The sequence below is a fragment of the Nicotiana sylvestris genome, chromosome 8, assembly GCF_000393655.2.
Source record: "Nicotiana sylvestris chromosome 8, ASM39365v2, whole genome shotgun sequence".
NCBI lineage: Eukaryota > Viridiplantae > Streptophyta > Magnoliopsida > Solanales > Solanaceae > Nicotiana > Nicotiana sylvestris.
This window is the reverse complement of record NC_091064.1, coordinates 117436716-117454451: the sequence shown is the minus strand read 5'-3', so window position 1 is coordinate 117454451 and position 17736 is coordinate 117436716.

The window sequence follows — 17736 nt, the reverse complement described above, 5'->3', positions numbered from 1 at the left end:
GTATATGATGTTATTTTGGCGATTTGATCGCACGAGTAAGTCCGTAAGGTGTTTTCGAGATCATATGAATGTTTGGTTTGGAGCCCCGAGGGCTCGGGTGAGTTTTGAGTAGGGTCCGGGAGGTCTTAGACTTAGAAAAATATACAGGTTCAGATGTTGCAGGCCTAGCGCGGCCGCGTCCATTTCCGCGCGGTTCGCGCTGGCAGCCACGCGGCCGCGGTGCTTTACTGTGCGGTCCGCGTGGTGGGGTTAAGAGGGTCGACCAGCGCGGCCGCGCACCAAATCAGTGCGGTCCGTGCTGGGTGGGTTCAGAGAGAGCCCACTTCTCCCCTCCCTCGGCGCGGCCGCGGCTATTTCTGTGCGGTCCGCGCCAGCCCCCAGCAAAATGTATAAATTCGGGATTTTCAGTCTTTTTTTCACTTTTCAAAAACCCAAAACCTAAGAGGCGATTTTCCAAACAACTTTTCTTCTTCAAAACGATTGGTAAGTGATTTCTAACTCATTTTCTTCACTTCTTAACATCTTTTAACATGATTTCAACTTCAAAACAAAGATTTTCATGGGGGAAATTGGGTGTTTTGGGTAGAACCTAGGTTTTCTACAAATTGAGGAGTTGGACCTCAATTTGGGGTCCGATTTCAAAACAAAGCATATATTTGGATTCGTGGGAGAATGGGTAACCGGGTTTTGGTCCGAACCTCGAGTTTCGACCACGTGGGTCCGGGGGTATTTTTGACCATTTTGGGAAAAACCTTGTAAAATTTATTTTTCATGCATGGGGAGTGATTCATTTAGTAATTATTAATGTGATTAAGTAACTTATGACTAGATTCGAGCGGATTGGTGGTGGAATCAAGAGGTAAAGCTATACTAGAAGCGTGAGTTGAGTTTGGAGCATTCGAGGTAAGTGTTTGTTCTAACTTTGGCTTGAGGGAATAGGATTAGGATGTTATTTGCTACTTGCTAATGTAGAGTACGGTGTATAGGCATGGTGACGGTTATCTATGCACCGGAGTCTAGCATGACCGTGAGTCTTAATTGCTTTTAATTCTAATAACGTGACACAATCTCCTTGTTTATTCGATGAGTTTCATATAATGTGAACGGTTGAGGTAAAATTGTGATTGGTGTACTTTTGGAGCGTTAGCTCGAACATGAATGGTGTTAGTTGAGGAAGAAGAGATTTAAAAAGAGAATGTGTTGTGATTACTCCCTTGTCGGGATGTGTAGACCGATATATATACTCTCCCTTGCCGGGATATTTTGGGCTGTTAGTTGTACCCTTGCCGGGTTAGAGTGATATGTTGTTGATTTCCCCTAATGGGACTCTCCTTACAAAATCAGATGGTTCGAGTTATATTATAGGATCGTGTGGCATGCTGTCCACTTATATATGATATTATGGGATCGTGTGGCACACTGTCCACTTATATATGATATTATGGGATCGTGTGGCACACCGTCCACTTAATATATGAACATTGGGATCGTGTGGCACACCGTCCACTTATAAAATGATATTATGGGATAGTGTGGCACGCCATGCACTTATATATGAAAATTGGGATCGTGTGGCACGCCGTCCACTTATATATGAACATTGGGATCGTGTGGCACGCTGTCCACTTACAAATGATATTTTGGGATCGTGTGGCACGCCGTCCACTATATATATATATATATATCATGGGAACCGAAGTTTCTTCTGTTTATTTCCGATATTTCATTTTTATCTGTTACTCCCCGATGACATGTCCCCTCCTAGATTTACTTTTGTATTATCTTGTTATTGTCTTCTTGCACTTGTATATATATCTGTACAGGTTAATTGTGGTAGGTCCTGTCTAGCCTCGTCACAACTTCGCCGGGGTTAGGCCAGACACTTACCAGCACATGGGGTCGGTTGTGCTTATGCTACACTCTGTGCATTTTTGTACACAGATCAGGGAACAGCTTACGGACCTCAACAGTAGGACTTCTGGGAGCTATCTTCAGTCCAGGGACTCTCGAGGTAGCCTAGCTAGCGTTCGCAGGCCGAAGCCCCTTTCCATGTTTTCGTTTGTTCATCTTGTATCAGACAAACATGATGTATTCCCTTTCAGACATTGTTTGTAGTATTCTGTAGTAGTCCGTGAGCTAGTGACACCAGACCTTGAGTAGTGATGTGTATTAAACTTCCGCACTTTTGGTTTTCAGTTGCTTTAGATTTAAAGTCTTCCGCTTAAATTTTGTCTCGTTTATTTTATTGTTTGAAAGAAAGCAGGAAAGGTGTTTTAAATATTTGGCTTGCCTAGCTCCGATAGTAGGCGCCATCACGACACCCGATGGTGGGAAATCCGGGTCGTGACAAGTTGGTATCAGAGCACTAGGTTACTTAGGTTTCACAACCCACGGACAGCTCGGTAAAGTCTGAGGGATCGGTACGGAGATGTCTGTATTTATCCCGTAGAGACTGCTGAGTTAGGAAAACATCACCTTGTTCATTTTGTCGTGCGATTCTGTTTCTCAAGTACTGATTGTCTTTCCCCTCTGTTCTTTCGCAGATGGCGAGGACACGTGCTTCCTCTTCTACTGCGCAGCAGCCCGAGCCCCCAGCAGCAACTCCTATCAGGGGCAAGGGGCGAGGTCGAGGCCGTGCCAGAGGCTGAGGTCGGGGCAGAGCTCAGCCCCGAGCGGCAGTCCCAGAGGTGGAGCCTCATGTTGACTACGACGAAGGGGTTCCAGCTCCAGCAGCTCCGGTGGACCCAGCTCAGGTTCCAGAAGGTTTCATAGCCACTCCAGTGCTTCAGGACGCCTTGGTCCGACTGGTAGGCTTTATGGAGGGCATTTCTAGAGCGGGTTTGCTTCCCGTAGATCCAGCCACATCTCAGGCTGGGGGAGGAGTTCAAACTCCCGATACTCGAACTCTAGAGCCGGTAGCTCCTCAGGCTCAGGTTCCAGCAGTTCAGCCAGCTGTGGCAGCCCAGCCAGGTATTGCGGCTCAGTCCAGCGATGGTGCGGCTATGTCCGCGGATGCTTTGTGGAGGCTTGATCGTTTCACCAAGCTCTTCACAACCACATATAGTGGCACCCCCTCAGAGGATGCTCAGGATTTCATATTCAGCTGTCATGAGGTTCTACGGACTATGGGCATTGTAGAGACCAATGGGGTCGACTTCGCCACTTTTCGCCTGGCAGGATCCGCCAAGACTTGGTGGAGGGATTTCTGTTTAGCCAGGCCAGCAGGGTCGCCATCATTGACCTGGGATCAGTTTTCAGAGTTATTTCTGGGGAAGTTTCTTCCACTTACTCAGCGAGATGCTCTTCGCAGGCAGTTTAAGCGTCTCCAGCAGGGTCCTATAACGGTCACCCAGTATGAGACCCGGTTCATTGATCTTGCTCGTCATGCCATTGTGATACTCCCCACCGATAGAGAGAGGGTGCGGAGGTTTATTGATGGGTTGGCCCAGCCGATCCGTGTTCAGATGGCCATGAGTGCCGGTAGTGAGATTTCATTTCAGGAGGCGGCAGATGGCGCCCGCCGGATAGAGATGGCACTTGCTCAGGGAGGTGGTCATGAGTCTGATAAGAGGCCCCATCATTCTGGTAGATTCAGTGGTACCTCGTCTGGAGGTAGGGATTCTTATGGTAGAGGCCATCCTTCGAGGCCCTTTTAGTCAGCTCTCCAGGCTTCTCATGGTACACCAGGTGGTCGTGGTTCTCAGCCGCAGTATTCTGACCAGCAGCTCTTCAGTTCACCATCAGCACCTATTAGTGCACCACCACTTCGTTATTCTCAGCAGCCGAGGGCTTGTTATACTTGCGGCGATGTGAGTCACATTGCCAGATATTGCCCTCGAGCTTCCAGCAGCTCGCAGCAGTAGGGTCCTCGCCCAATAATTCAGGCACCAGTTGCCCCACAGCCTGCCCAGCCAGTTAGAGGTGGGGGTAGGGGGCATAGAGGTGGAGATAGAGGTCATAGAGGTGGAGCTCAGACCGCTAGAGGTAGGGGTCAGCCAACATCAGATCGTTCCAGGGATATGATTTAGGGAGGTGGGGCCCAACCCCGTTGTTATGCTTTGTCAGCCAGGCCAGAGGCTGAGTCATCAGATGCTGTGATTACAGGTACTATTCTGGTCTGTGATAGGGATGCTTCTGTGCTATTTGATCCCGGATTTACGTATTCATATGTGTCGTCCTATTTTGCACCCTATTTGGTTATGCCTAGTGACTTGTTGAGTATTCCTGTTTATGTGTCAACACCGGTGGGTGATTCTATTGTGGTCGACCAAGTTCATCGTTCTTGTATCGTAGTGTTTGGGGGTCTTGAGACCCGTGTTGATTTGTTGCTTTTGGACATGGTCGACTTCGATGTTATATTGGGGATGGATTGGTTATCCCCGTACCATGCTATCTTGGATTTCCATGCCAAGACCGTGACCTTAGCCTTACCGGATTTACCCCGTTTAGAGTGGAGAGGGACTTCTGGTCATTTTACCCACAGTGTTATCTCGTATGTGAAGGCTCGGCGTATGGTCGAGAAGGGATGTTTGACCTACTTGGCGTATGTTCGTGATTCTAGCGCGGAGGTCCCTTCTATTGATTCTGTGCCCATTGTTCGGGAGTTTCCTGAGGTTTTCCCTTCAGACCTGTCGGGTATGCCGCCCGACAGGGATATCGACTTTTGTATTGATTTGGCCCCGGACACTCAGCCCATTTCTATCCCGCCATATCGTATGGCCCCACCGGAGTTGAAAGAGTTAAAGGAACAACTGCAGGATTTGCTTGAGAAAGGTTTCATTAGACCCAGTGTGTCGCCTTGAGGTGCGCCGGTGTTGTTTGTTAAGAAAAAAGATGGTTCAATGAGAATATGCATCGATTACCGGCAATTGAACAAGGTTACAATTAAAAATAAGTATCCACTACCGAGGATTGATGATTTATTCGACCAGCATCAGGGTGCGAGGGTGTTCTCGAAGATAGATTTGAGATCTAGTTATCACCAGCTGAGGATTAGGGCGTCTGATATCCCTAAGACAGCATTTCGCACTCGGTATGGGCACTATGAGTTTTTGGTCATGTCATTTGGATTGACTAATGCCCCAGCAGCGTTCATGGAGTTGATGAACCGAGTGTTCAGACCTTATTTGGACTTGTTCGTGAGAGTCTTCATTGACGATATTCTTATATACTCCCGCAGTCAGGAGGAGCATGAGCAGCACCTCAGAGCGGTTCTTCAGACCCTGAAGGATAGTCAGTTGTATGCTAAGTTCTCGAAGTGCGAGTTTTGGTTGAGTTCGGTCGCATTCCTGGGTCATGTCATATCAGCAGCAGGTATTCAGGTAGACCCGAAGAAGATAGAGGCAGTCAAGGACTGGCCTCGACCAGCTTCAGCTACGAGATTCGGAGTTTCCTAGGGTTAGCAGGTTACTACCATCGGTTCGTGGAGGGGTTTTCATCCATTGCAGCCCCTATGACCAGATTGACCCAGAAAGGTGTCCAGTTCAGATGGTCAGATGAGTGTGAGGCGAGCTTTCAGAGGCTCAAAACAGCTTTGACCACGACACCGGTGTTGGTTTTGCCCACAGGTTCAGGGCCCTATACAGTCTATTGTGATGCATCTCATATTGGACTTGGTGCAGTGTTGATACAGGATGGCAAGGTCATTGCATATGCCTCGAGGCAGTTGAAGGTTCATGAGAAGAACTATCCAGTGCATGATTTGGAGTTGGCAGCCATTGTTCACGCATTGAAGATTTGGAGGCACTATCTGTATGGTGTGGCATGTGAGGTGTTCACGGATCATAAGAGTCTTCAGTATTTGTTCAAGCAAAAGGAGTTGAATTTGAGGCAGAGGAGGTGGTTGGAATTGTTGAAAGATTATGACATCACTATCTTATATCACCCGGGAAAGGCCAATGTGGTGGCCGATGCCTTGAGTAGGAAGTCAGGCAGTATGGGCAGTCTGGCTTATATTCCGGTCGGTAAGAGACCGCTTGCTTTGGACGTTCAGGCTTTGGCTAATCAGTTTGTGAGGTTGGACATTTCTAAGACTAGTCGGGTATTAGCTTGCACAGTCGCTCGTTCTTCGTTATTGGAGCGTATCCGCGATCGGCAATTCGATGATCCCCATTTGTGTGTCTTGAGAGACACGGTGCAGTGTGGAGGTTCCAAGAAAGTAACCTTAGATGATGATGGCGTATTGAGATTGTAGGGGGTGTTTGTGTGCCCAATGTTGATGGGATTCGAGAGTTGATCTTAGCGGAGGCCCACAGTTCTCGGTATTCTATTCACCCGGGCGCCGCGAAAATGTATCAGGATCTGAGGCAACACTATTGGTGGTGTAAGATGAAGAAAGACATCGTTGCGCATGTGGCTCGGTGTTTGAATTGTCAGCAGGTTAAGTACGAGCATCAAAGACCTGGTGGTCTATTTCAGAGGATTGCACTTCTCGAGTGGAAATGGGAGAGGATTACGATGGATTTCATTACTGGACTTCCGATGACTCGGAAGAAGTTTGATGTAGTTTGGGTCATTGTTGATAGGTTGACCAAGTCAGCGCATTTTGTTCCTGTTGCAGCCACCTATTCGTCCGAAAGGTTAGCCGAGATTTATATCAGGGAGATTGTTCGCCTTCATGGGGTGCCGCTATCTATCATCTCGGATTGGGGTACGCAGTTCACCTCACATTTCTGGAGAGCGGTTCAGCGAGAGTTGGGCACCCAGGTTGAGTTGAGTATAGCATTTCATCCCCAGACGGACGGTCAGTCCGAGAGGACTATTCAAATTCTTGAAGATATGCTCCGAGCCTGTGTTATTGATTTTGGAGGCTCGTGGGACCAGTTTTTGCCTTTAGCAGAGTTCGCCTACAACAACAGCTACCAGTCCAGCATCCAGATGGCTCCATATGAGGCGTTGTATGGTAGGCGATGTCGGTCCCCAGTTGGATGGTTTGAGCCGGGAGAGGCTCGATTATGGGGTACTGATTTGGTTCAGGAGACCTTGGACAAGGTCAGGATTATTCAGGATAGACTTCGTACAGCTCAGTCCAGACAAAAGAGATATGCAGACCGCAAGGGCAGAGATGTTGCTTTCGTGGTTGGGGAGCGGGTATTGCTCCGTGTATCGCCTATGAAGGGCGTGATGAGATTTGGGAAGAAGGGCAAGCTCAGCCCTAGTTCATCGGTCCATTTGAGATTCTTGATCGTGTGGGAGAGGTGGCTTATAGACTTGCCTTACCTCCTAGCTTGTCAGCTATGTATCCCGTGTTTCATGTATCTATGCTCCGGAAGTATCACGGAGATCCGTCGCACGTGTTAGATTTTAGCACTGTCCAATTGGACAAGGATCTGTCATATGAGGAGGAGCCGGTGGCTATTCTAGACCGGCAGGTTCGACAGTTGAGGTCGAAGAGTTTTCCTTCGGTGCGTGTTCAGTGGAGAGGTCAGCCTCCTGAGGCATCGACCTGGGAGTCCGAGTCCGATATGCAGAGCCGTTATCCTCATTTATTTCCTGACTCAGGTACTTCTTTCTTTTGTCCGTTCGAGGACGAACGATTGTTTTATAGGTGGAGAATGTGACGACCCAAAGGGTCATCACCGTAATTCTTCCTAGTTCCGTGCTTCCGAGGCCCTGAAAACCTCGCTTTTAGTTGCCTCAATTTGCGTGTGCAGTTCGGGCGCGTAGCCGGAAAGTTTTTATGTTAGAATATGCGAATTTTGTGAAAACTTTGATGAATTTTGATATTAATATGCATAATATTGACTTCGGTCAATATTTTGGGTAAAACGGACCCGGACCTGTGATTCGACGGTCCCGGAGGGTCCGTAGAAAAATATGGGACTTGGGCGTGTACCCGGAATCAAATTCCGAGGTCCCAACCCCGAGAAATGAATTTTTGTGTGAAATTGTTTTCTGAAATTAATTAAGGAAAATGAAGAAGAAAATTGATCAGAAAACAGTGGTATCAGGCTCGTATTTTGGTTCCGACGCCCGGTACGAGTCTTAAATATGTTTTAAGCACTATCTGTAAAGTTTGGCTAAAAACGGACGTCATATGACGTGTTTCGGACTTAAAATGGGGAATTTGAGTTTTTATGAAAGTTGAAAGAAAATCATGTATTTTGAGGCTTGATCCTATGTATATGATGTTATTTTGGTGATTTGATCGCACGAGTAAGTCCGTAAGGTGTTTTCGAGATCATATGAATGTTTAGTTTGGAGCCCCGAGGGCTCGGGTGAGTTTTGAGTAGGGCCCGGGAGGGCTTAGACTTAGAAAAATATACAAGTTCAGATGTTGCAGGCCCAGCGCGGCCGCGGCCATTTCCGTGCGGTTCGCGCTGGCAGCCACGCAGCCATAGTGCTTTTCTATGCGGTCCGCGTGGTAGGGTTCAGAGTGTCGACCAACGCGGCCGCGCACCAAATCAGTGCGGTCCGCGCTGGGTGGGTTCAGAGAGAGCCCACTTCTCCCCTCCCTCGGCGCGGCCGCGGCCATTTCTGTGCGGTCCGCGCCAGCCCCCAGCAAAATGTATAAATTCGGGATTTTCAGTCATTTTTTCCACTTTTCAAAAACTCAAAACCTAAGAGGCGATTTTTCAAACAACTTTTCTTCTTCAAAACGATTGGTAAGTGATTTCTAACTCATTTTCTTCACTTCTTAACATCTTTTAACATGATTTCAACTTCAAAACAAAGATTTTCATGAGGAAAATTGGGTGTTTTGGGTAGAACCTATGTTTTCTACAAATTGAGGAGTTGGACCTCTATTTGGGGTCCGATATCAAAACAAAGCATATATTTGGATTAGTGGGAGAATGGGTAACCGGGTTTTGGTCCGAACCTCGAGTTTCGACCACGTGGGTCCGGGGGTGTTTTTGACCATTTTGGGAAAACCCTTGTAAAATTTATTTTTCATGCATGGGGAGTGATTCATTTAGTAATTATTAATGTGATTAAGTAACTTATGACTAGATTCGAGCGGATTGGTGGTGGAATCAAGAGGTAAAGCTATACTAGAAGCGTGAGTTGAGTTTGGAGCATTCAAGGTAAGTGTTTGTTCTAACTTTGGCTTGAGGGAATAGGGTTAGGATGTTATTTGCTACTTGCTAATATGGAGTACGGTGTATAGGCATGGTGACGGTTATCTATGCACCGGAGTCTAGCATAACCGTGAGTCTTAATTGCTTTTAATTCGAATAACGTGACACAATCTCCTTATTTATTCGATGAGTTTCGTATAATGTGAACGGTTGAGGTAAAATTGTGATTGGTGTAATTTTGGAGCGTTAGCTCGAACATGAATGGTGTTAGTTGAGGAAGAAGGGATTTAAAAAGATAATGTGTTCTGATTACTCCCTTGCCGGGATGTGTAGACCGATATATATACTCTCCATTGCCGGGATATTTTGGGCTGTTAGTTGTACCCTTGCCGGGTTAGAGTGATATGTTGTTGATTTCCCCTAATGGGACTCATCAGATGGTTCGAGTTATATTATGGGATCGTGTGGCACGCCGTCCACTTATATATTATATTATGGGATCGTGTGGCACACCTTCCACTTGTATATGATATTATGGGATCGTGTGGCACGCCGTCCACTTATATATGAACATTGGGATCGTGTGGCACGCCGTCCACTTATAAATGATATTATGGGATCGTGTGGCACGCCGTTCACTTATATATGAAAATTGGGATCGTGTGGCACGCCGTCCACTTATATATGAACATTGGGATCGTGTGGCACGTCGTCCACTTACAAATGATATTATGGGATCGTGTGGCATGTCGTCCACTATATATATATATCATGGGAACCAGAGTTTCTTCTGTTTATTTCCGATATTTCATTTTTATCTGTTACTCCCCGATGGCATGTCCCCTCCTAGCTTTACTTTGTATTATCTTGTTATTGTCTTCTTGCACTTGTATATATATCTGTACAGGTTAATTGTGGTAGGTTTTGTCTAGCCTCGTCACTACTTCGTCGGGGTTAGGCCAGTCATTTACCAGCACATGGGGTCGGTTGTGCTGATGCTACACTCTGTGCATTTTTGTGCACAGATCAGGGAACAGCTTATGGACCACAGCAGTAGGACTTCTGGGAGCTATCTTCAGTCTAGGGACTCTCGAGGTAGCCTAGCTGGCGTTCGCAGGCCGAAGCCCCTTTCCCTGTTTTCGTTTGTTCATCTTGTATTAGACAAAACATGATGTATTCCCTTTCAGACATTGTTTGTAGTATTCTGTACTAGTCCGTGAGCTAGTGACACTAGACCTTGAGTAGTGATGTGTATTAAACTTCTGCACTTTTGGTTTTCAGTTTCTTTAGATTTAAAGTCTCCCGTTTAAATTTTGTCTCGTTTATTTTATTGTTTGAAAGAAAGCAGGAAAGGTGTTTTAAATATTTGGCTTGCCTAGCTCCGATAGTAGGCTCCATCACGACACCCGATGGTGGGAAATCCGAGTCGTGACAGTCAAGGTGGTCATTGGGATGGTTGTCCTAATTCTTATTATCCTTCTCAGAACTTTTATTATGATGTTTCTAATAATATTTGTGAGTTTGATAGGGGTAATGAAGTGCATTATATGAAACCTGATGCATATATTAGGGATATTTTAAGGCAAGTAGCAGAGCAACAGGATGAACTCAAAAAAAGATATGAAAAGAATGAGGGCAACAATCACAAGAATGAAGGCCAATATGGAAGAACTAAATGAAGAGAGCGAGTACCAGCAAGAGGAAAATTTTGAAGAAGTAGATGTAGTGAGCCAATCTTGGCTAGAGGAACAAGCTCAACTGATAAAATCTCAAAAGTTTCTCTGTGATGGTCTTTCAAATATGACAGAACAACTAATAGAAGGAAGAACTAAGCTCAAGCAAGAGATAGACCAAAATACTTTGGAGTTGGAGCGTACTGGACCTCATTCTAAATACTTTTCAACATTGTGTTTGGTTGGTGACATGGGAATTGATTCAGTCAAGCATATAGAGGAGTCAATGGATGAGGAACAAAGTGTTTATATTCTGAAATTTGCCATACCAAGGAGGCAAAATGACATTCCTCACTTAAGGTCCAAGAAGTGCAAGATGCGATATCTATTGCTTGGTTCCTTTATTTTTACACCACCGCCCCAGGAACATGACAGAAAAATTGATGCAAAATTGGGGGCGCAATTCATATCCTCAAAGTGGAAGGAAAAGTGGTGAAAGTGATGGAGTCGTGCCACGACTATAAATAAGGTGCTTGTTGGGAGGCAACCCGACCTGTATTTTAATTTTTTATTTTTTTATATAGTGACAAGTTTCGTGTTGTTTTTGTTTTGCAGAGTAGGGAAAGTCTGAGTACCCAAAGTTGAAGCTGAGGAGCATGTTTGAGCTTAAGTGTGGGGTCGCCCCGATCCTTAATATTGAGGATCATGTCCGAGACGGCCTCAGGGAGTATTTCTCACCCTTGTTTTAATATTTTTCTCTATGATCATGCATCGAGGACTATGCATAATATAAGTGTGGGGTGGAGAAACTACTTTCTAAAGTGTAATTGTATAAAACTATTTTTTTATTTAGTTTTTCTTTTAGAACTCGTAGTAGACATAGTTTAGATAAAAAAATGAAAATTGAAAAAAAAGAGAAAAAAAGAAAATAAATAAATAAAAAAAAAGAAAAAAAAGAAAAGAAGTAGAAGAAAAAAAAAAGAAATAATAATAAAAAAAAATTGTAATGTGTTGTATAATTTGAAAAATAAAATGAAAAATTTAGAAAAAGTTCGGACTTTTCCCGACGATGGATCTTTTGGACAATTTTCTTGAGGGATAAAGTCTAATTAACAACACCAATTTTTTTTTTAGGATAGTTAAGTAGTATCCCTTGGTTTTTCTTTGGGCGCCGGTTCTTTTCCAAAGGTGTAGCTCGAACCGGGTACTTTTTTTTAGGAGTAGTTTAGGAAGAAACTAAGTCACTCTGAGATACTCATTGACATGGTTGATGCTGGCACATTAGGCTATGACATACATTCTATCTTTCTGTGTATTTGGTTTGAGTTGTGACGTCTAAGTGAAGTAAATAGCCTATTTTGTGACGCCTTTTCTCAGTTGTTTGACTTGTATGCCACATAGTGCAATATTGCTTAAATTCCTCAATTATGTGTGCTTGCTTGACTTGAGAGTTGAACAAAACCATTGTAATTGAGTCATGTGCAACGTGTGTGTGAGGATTTGTGATCTTCTGTGCTATCTAGTGTAGTCTAGAACTTGCCTCGTGTGTTAATTGAAGCGAAATTGTAAGTTATGCTAATCTAGGAGATGACGTAGGCATTTTCTTGCTTGATCATAGATGCGCTTGTCACATAAAAATAAAATTTTCTGTTACTATCCCCTTTGAGCCTAGAGACCTTTCTTTTGGCAACCACATTACAAGCCATACCCCTATTTTGTTCTTAATTTGATTTTGATTGAACCTTTACCTCCTAAGGCACTTAGTCGCTAAAAGAAGTAAGGTTAGAGATTGGGAAATAGCTTTTGAGTGGAACCATGGAAGGGCCCGTTGGTGCACTAAAGCTGAAATCAAAAGTCACTAGCCGATGAACTTTAATGTATGGAGTGTGTGAAGAAAAAAAAAGAAAAAAATGATAGTTAAAGTATGTAAAAAAGTACACACCTCCAATTCTTAATAATTTGTGCTAGTGGGGAGTATAGAAGTGCTTAATGAAAGTAAGGGCTATGTGCATATGATTTGTGGCAAGTGAATTGGTTGAGAAGAATATGTGTTTGAATTGTGAATGTACCGTATTAAAATGCTTAGGAGGGTTAGTCACTATTTTTAAATATATCATACCCGTCCCTTAGCCTACATTACAACCTTAAAGTCCTAATTGATGCTAGATTTGGCTAGCTTAAATTAGCAGAGATATACACTACGGGCAAGCTTATAGTACGACCACGGGATGCATATGAATTCTTTGTGAGAGTGAGCAAGTTTTGTTCAATTGTGTGATGTCCTTAATCTATATTCAAAAGTATATTTGAAGGTGTGGACTAATCTATCTTCACTCTTTGTTTGTTGGTGAGGGCACATGATCTCATGAATGATTGGTAATGTTGTAAACTTTCTTGTTGGGTGAGTACATAAATTGAGGGTGCTTAGTGGTTACAAGTCGGCTTTTGAGGTTGGGTGGTGACAAATAGGTTGTTGAAATTGATTGCATTGAAATGTTATACTTGGGCATGCTTAAACGGGAAGAATGTGAAATTTTGTGTGTTCATGCTTGTGTGCCAGTATTGACAATAGTCAAGAGTATAGTCTGCGGTTAAAAGTTAAGGTGCTCCTCTATAATTTAGACTTGTACGTAGTTGGGGGTTTATTTGATAGTCCCATTGCTCGAGGACGAGCAAGAGTTTAAGTGTGGGGTGTTGATGTTTAGCTTAAAGTATATACATTTGTATGTATATCGCCTCATATTTTACTTTTGTTTTATGGATTTAGGATGTGAAATGTGTTGATTTATGTTAATTTGATGTGTTTTTATGTGTAGGAATGATCCGGGAGAAATCGGGGGCGATATATGTGAAATTAGAGCCAAAACGGACGAAAACAGGGAAAGAGCATATTTCAGTGGCACAGGTGGCGCCCAACCCTACCTGTGGCACCAGAAACAGAAGCTAAAATATTGGAGCGTCGTGCAGGGCGCCTGGCGCTAGCCAGCGCGCCAATGACGTGAATTTTCTCCAATTTCGCCCGGGACAAGGTTATTTCGGCTCTAGACCTACCCAACATGTATAAAAGCGAGACTAAATATATTTTTTGGAGGGGAGAACATTTTTAGAGGAACTTTTTACTTAGGGAGAGCACAAAGTCGTCGTGGAGGCCGGGTTTCATCTTTTCTTTCCCTAAACTTAGTCTTATGTTTCTTTGTATGATTTGTTGTTTTGCTACCATGTCTATGTGGAGCTAAATGCCACGTTCTAGGGTTGTGGTTCTTTCATGACTATTGTTATTCGAATATTGATTTTGATTTATTGATTTATCGTATTGGTTTATTTATTCAATCATGCACTTAATTATTTGATTGCTTGATCACCAATTAAATACTATCTACGAATATAGAATTGAACTCGAAAGTGGGAATTCTAGATTGCATATAGGATTGAGTAGAGCAAGTTCTTGAACCTGGGCATCGGAGAACGGATTCGCGGTTAGGATGGACATATACCTAATTGCCTTGCTTGGTTGATTTACAGGAATTATAAATGCGTTCTTGTTAGTTCTAATTCCATAGACATATAGGCGTTAGGTTAGCTTGAATAGGCGAGTAAGAATTCGACAGATTCTTATGAGCAATATTAACCCTGTCAACCAATAAACCAGATAAATTAACTAGTCAATTCAATTGAATAATATAATATGATTGTTAGATAGCCCATAACCCTAGATCATTTTCATCACATTGATAACATAAAAATCTGTTCTTCTGCTCTTCTTCTGTTCAAAGTTCATTATTTATATTTCTTTATTTAATTAGTTTAGAATCAAATACTTCTAGGTTTAATTCTTGTTTAGATAGTTAGGATAATCTAATTTCGTTAATATTTAATCATAAGTCCTCGTGGGTTCGACATCCGACTTTTAGTCACTTTATTACTTGACGATCGCGTATACTTGTGTGTTTGTTTGGCCACAACAAAGGGTAGAATAGTTTAATCCCTTTCTTAATTAATATTTCTTAAGGAGCGTGTAAACAAGAAACACGTAATATGAGACAGAGGGAGTACTTATTAAGGTCCCGTTTGAAAAGAGACCAATGTAATTGGAATTAAGTGTAATTGAGTGTTATAAAGTTTGGCGTGTTTGAAAAGCGACCCATGTAATTGAAATTGAGTGCAATTGAGTGTTATACATTTTAGCTTGTTTGTTAGGCCAATTACATGGTCACTGGGTGTAATTGGGAGGGAATAATTACATTCTCCAATTCTGGGGGGGGGGGTTTCAGAATTGGGTGTAATTACACTTTGTAATTACATTTTACTTTTTATTTAATTTTTAATTTTAATTTCTTTTCTTTTTATTTTTTTTATTCCTATTATTTTATTTTTTTATATATTTTAAAATAGTTTTTATATTATTTATCTTTCATTTTCTTTCTTCTCATTTCCCAACCTTTAGTTATTTTAATTCCATATAATTGCTCGTATTTTAAAATTTGCTTTCCTTATTTTTTCAGTAAGCATAACTACTTTGTTATTCTAGTTGCTGAAACTAGATGTGATGATCCGGCCGGTCGTCTTAAGAATTAATGCCCCGATCCCCTATTAACTATTTTTCCCAAGTTCATTTCTGCTATTTTGATTTGTCGGGATGTTCGATTTTGAGTTTCAGAGAGTTTTGGGACACTTAGTCCCTAAATGAGAGCTTAAGTGTTGGAAAGTTGACCGTAGTCGGAACAGTGTGAAGACGAACTCGCAATGGAAATTCGATGGTTCTGTTAGCTCTGTTGGGTGATTTTGGGGTTAGGAGCATTCGGATTGTGTTTTGGAGGTCTGTAGCTAATTTAGGCTTGAAATGCCGAAAGTTGAATTTTTAAAGTTTCCGGTCCGATAATGAGATTTTGATCCTAGGGTCAGAATGGAATTCTGAGAGTTGCAGTAGTTCCGTTGTGTCATTTGGGATATGTGTGTAAAATTTCAGGTCATTCGGACGAGGTTTGATAGACTTTTTGATCGAAAGCGTATTTTGAGGATTTTGGAGTTCTTAGGCTTAAATCCATGGTTAATTCGAGGTTTTGATGTTATTTTAGATGTTTTAAGGATTGGTACAAGTTTGAATAAGGTTTTAGGATACTTTGGTGCCTTTGGTTGAGGTTCCGGGGGCTTCGGGTGTGTTTCGGATGCTCAACGGATCATTTTAAGTTGTTAAAAAGTTGCAGATTTTGTTCAGCTGTTGCAGAGGAATTTTACCCTTCGCATTCGCGATGGGAGCTCTGCGTTCACGAAGGGCTGGATACTTGTGAACCGCGTTTGCGATTGGGCTTCGCGTTCGCGAAGGAGGAAATTTGGCCCAGTAGAATTTACTCATCGCGTTCGCGATGAGAGGAACGAGTTCGCGAAGGTTAGACGGGGTAAAGCATCGCATTCGCGAGGGCCTTGTCGCGTTCGCATAAGAGGACTTTTGTCCAACGTCATTTTTGTGCTTCACGAACGCGAGGCTTTGACCGCGTTCGCAAAGAAGGAATTAAATGTCTGGGCAGAATGTTTTATAAGGTTTATTTCGCGAATTTTAGCCTAGGTTCCTCTATTGTTAGGCGATTTTGAAGCTTTTGAAGAAGGTTGAAGAGGGATTCAAGGGGAATCACTTGGAGGTAACATTTTTGACTTCATAACTCATTTTTATGCGATTAAAGACCTAATTAGTGGTGGAAAATTTTGGGAAAAATGGGTAATTAGGGCTTGAGTTTAAGAGGCCTTTAAATGAGAATTTGAGGGATCATTTGGACTCCGATTTCAGTGTTCTTGTTATGTATAGACTCGTGAGAGTATGGGGTTTCTGAAAATGTAAATTTCACCCCATTCCGAGACGTGGGCCTGAGGGCCGTTTTGGTCATTTTACATAATTTCGCGCATTAGCTTAGACTTTAATTGTAGAATCAGTTACTTGAAGTGTTATTTATATTATGCAATTGAATTGAATAGATTTGGGCCATTTGGAGTCGAGTACTCATGGCAAAGACGTGGTGTTGGATTGATTTTGAGCTGATTCGAGGTAAGTGGCTTGCCTAACCTTGTGTGGGGGACTTCCCCTTAGGATATGACGTATTTGATAATTGAGATGACTTATACGTGAGGTGACGAGTGCGTACTTGAGCTAATTGTTGAAAATCCGGTTTCACTTTAAGTATTTCAATTGAGTTCCTTTTTCCTGCTTCGTTCTACTTGCGAATTTAGCATGTTGTTAGTTTAGAAAAGCATGTTTAGTTGACTTAATTGCCTAATTGCTTAAACTGCCTTAATTGCATTACGTGAAGCATGTTAGGCTAGAATTAACAGTTTTACTTGGTTCGAAATTAGCATTTAATTGAGTATTCTTGTGTTGTTTCTGTGTGTTTTAATTTGGGACTATGGGACGGCATCCCGGGAGATCCCCTGTACGTATTTATGATTTGGACGGAGGTGCGGGATGCCAAGAGATCCCTAGCACGTATATTGAGGATATCGAGAGATCCTCGGGATACCAAGAGATCCCTAGAATATATTGAGGATACCAAGAGATCCCTCGTATACATAGAGGATACTAAGAGATCCTCGGGATACCAAGAGATCCCCCGATTATTAGCCTTGTTATGAGTGATTTTTCCTTGTGGTTGCCTTTACATCTGTTTTCTTTCGTTATTGTGCTCTTATTATATTGTATAGATTGTTAATATAGGTTCTCAATTTTACTACTTATCTTATCCTGTCATTTTATTATTTATTAACCTCAGTAGGGCCCTGACCTTCCTCGTCACTATCCGACCGAGGTTAGGCTTGGCACTTACTGAGTACCGCTGTGGTGTACTCATGCCCTTTCTGTGCATATTTTTTCATGTGCAAATCCAGGTACCTCTACTCAGGCTTACCATTCTTGAGGCGAGGTGATTCTACGGGACTTCGAGGTATATCTGCCGCGTCCGCAGACCAATGAGTCTCCTTCTATTCCTACATTTTAGTATTTAGCCCTTTTGTACTTTTGTTCTTGTTAGACATTCCAGAGATTAGAGCTATGCAGTTTTTCT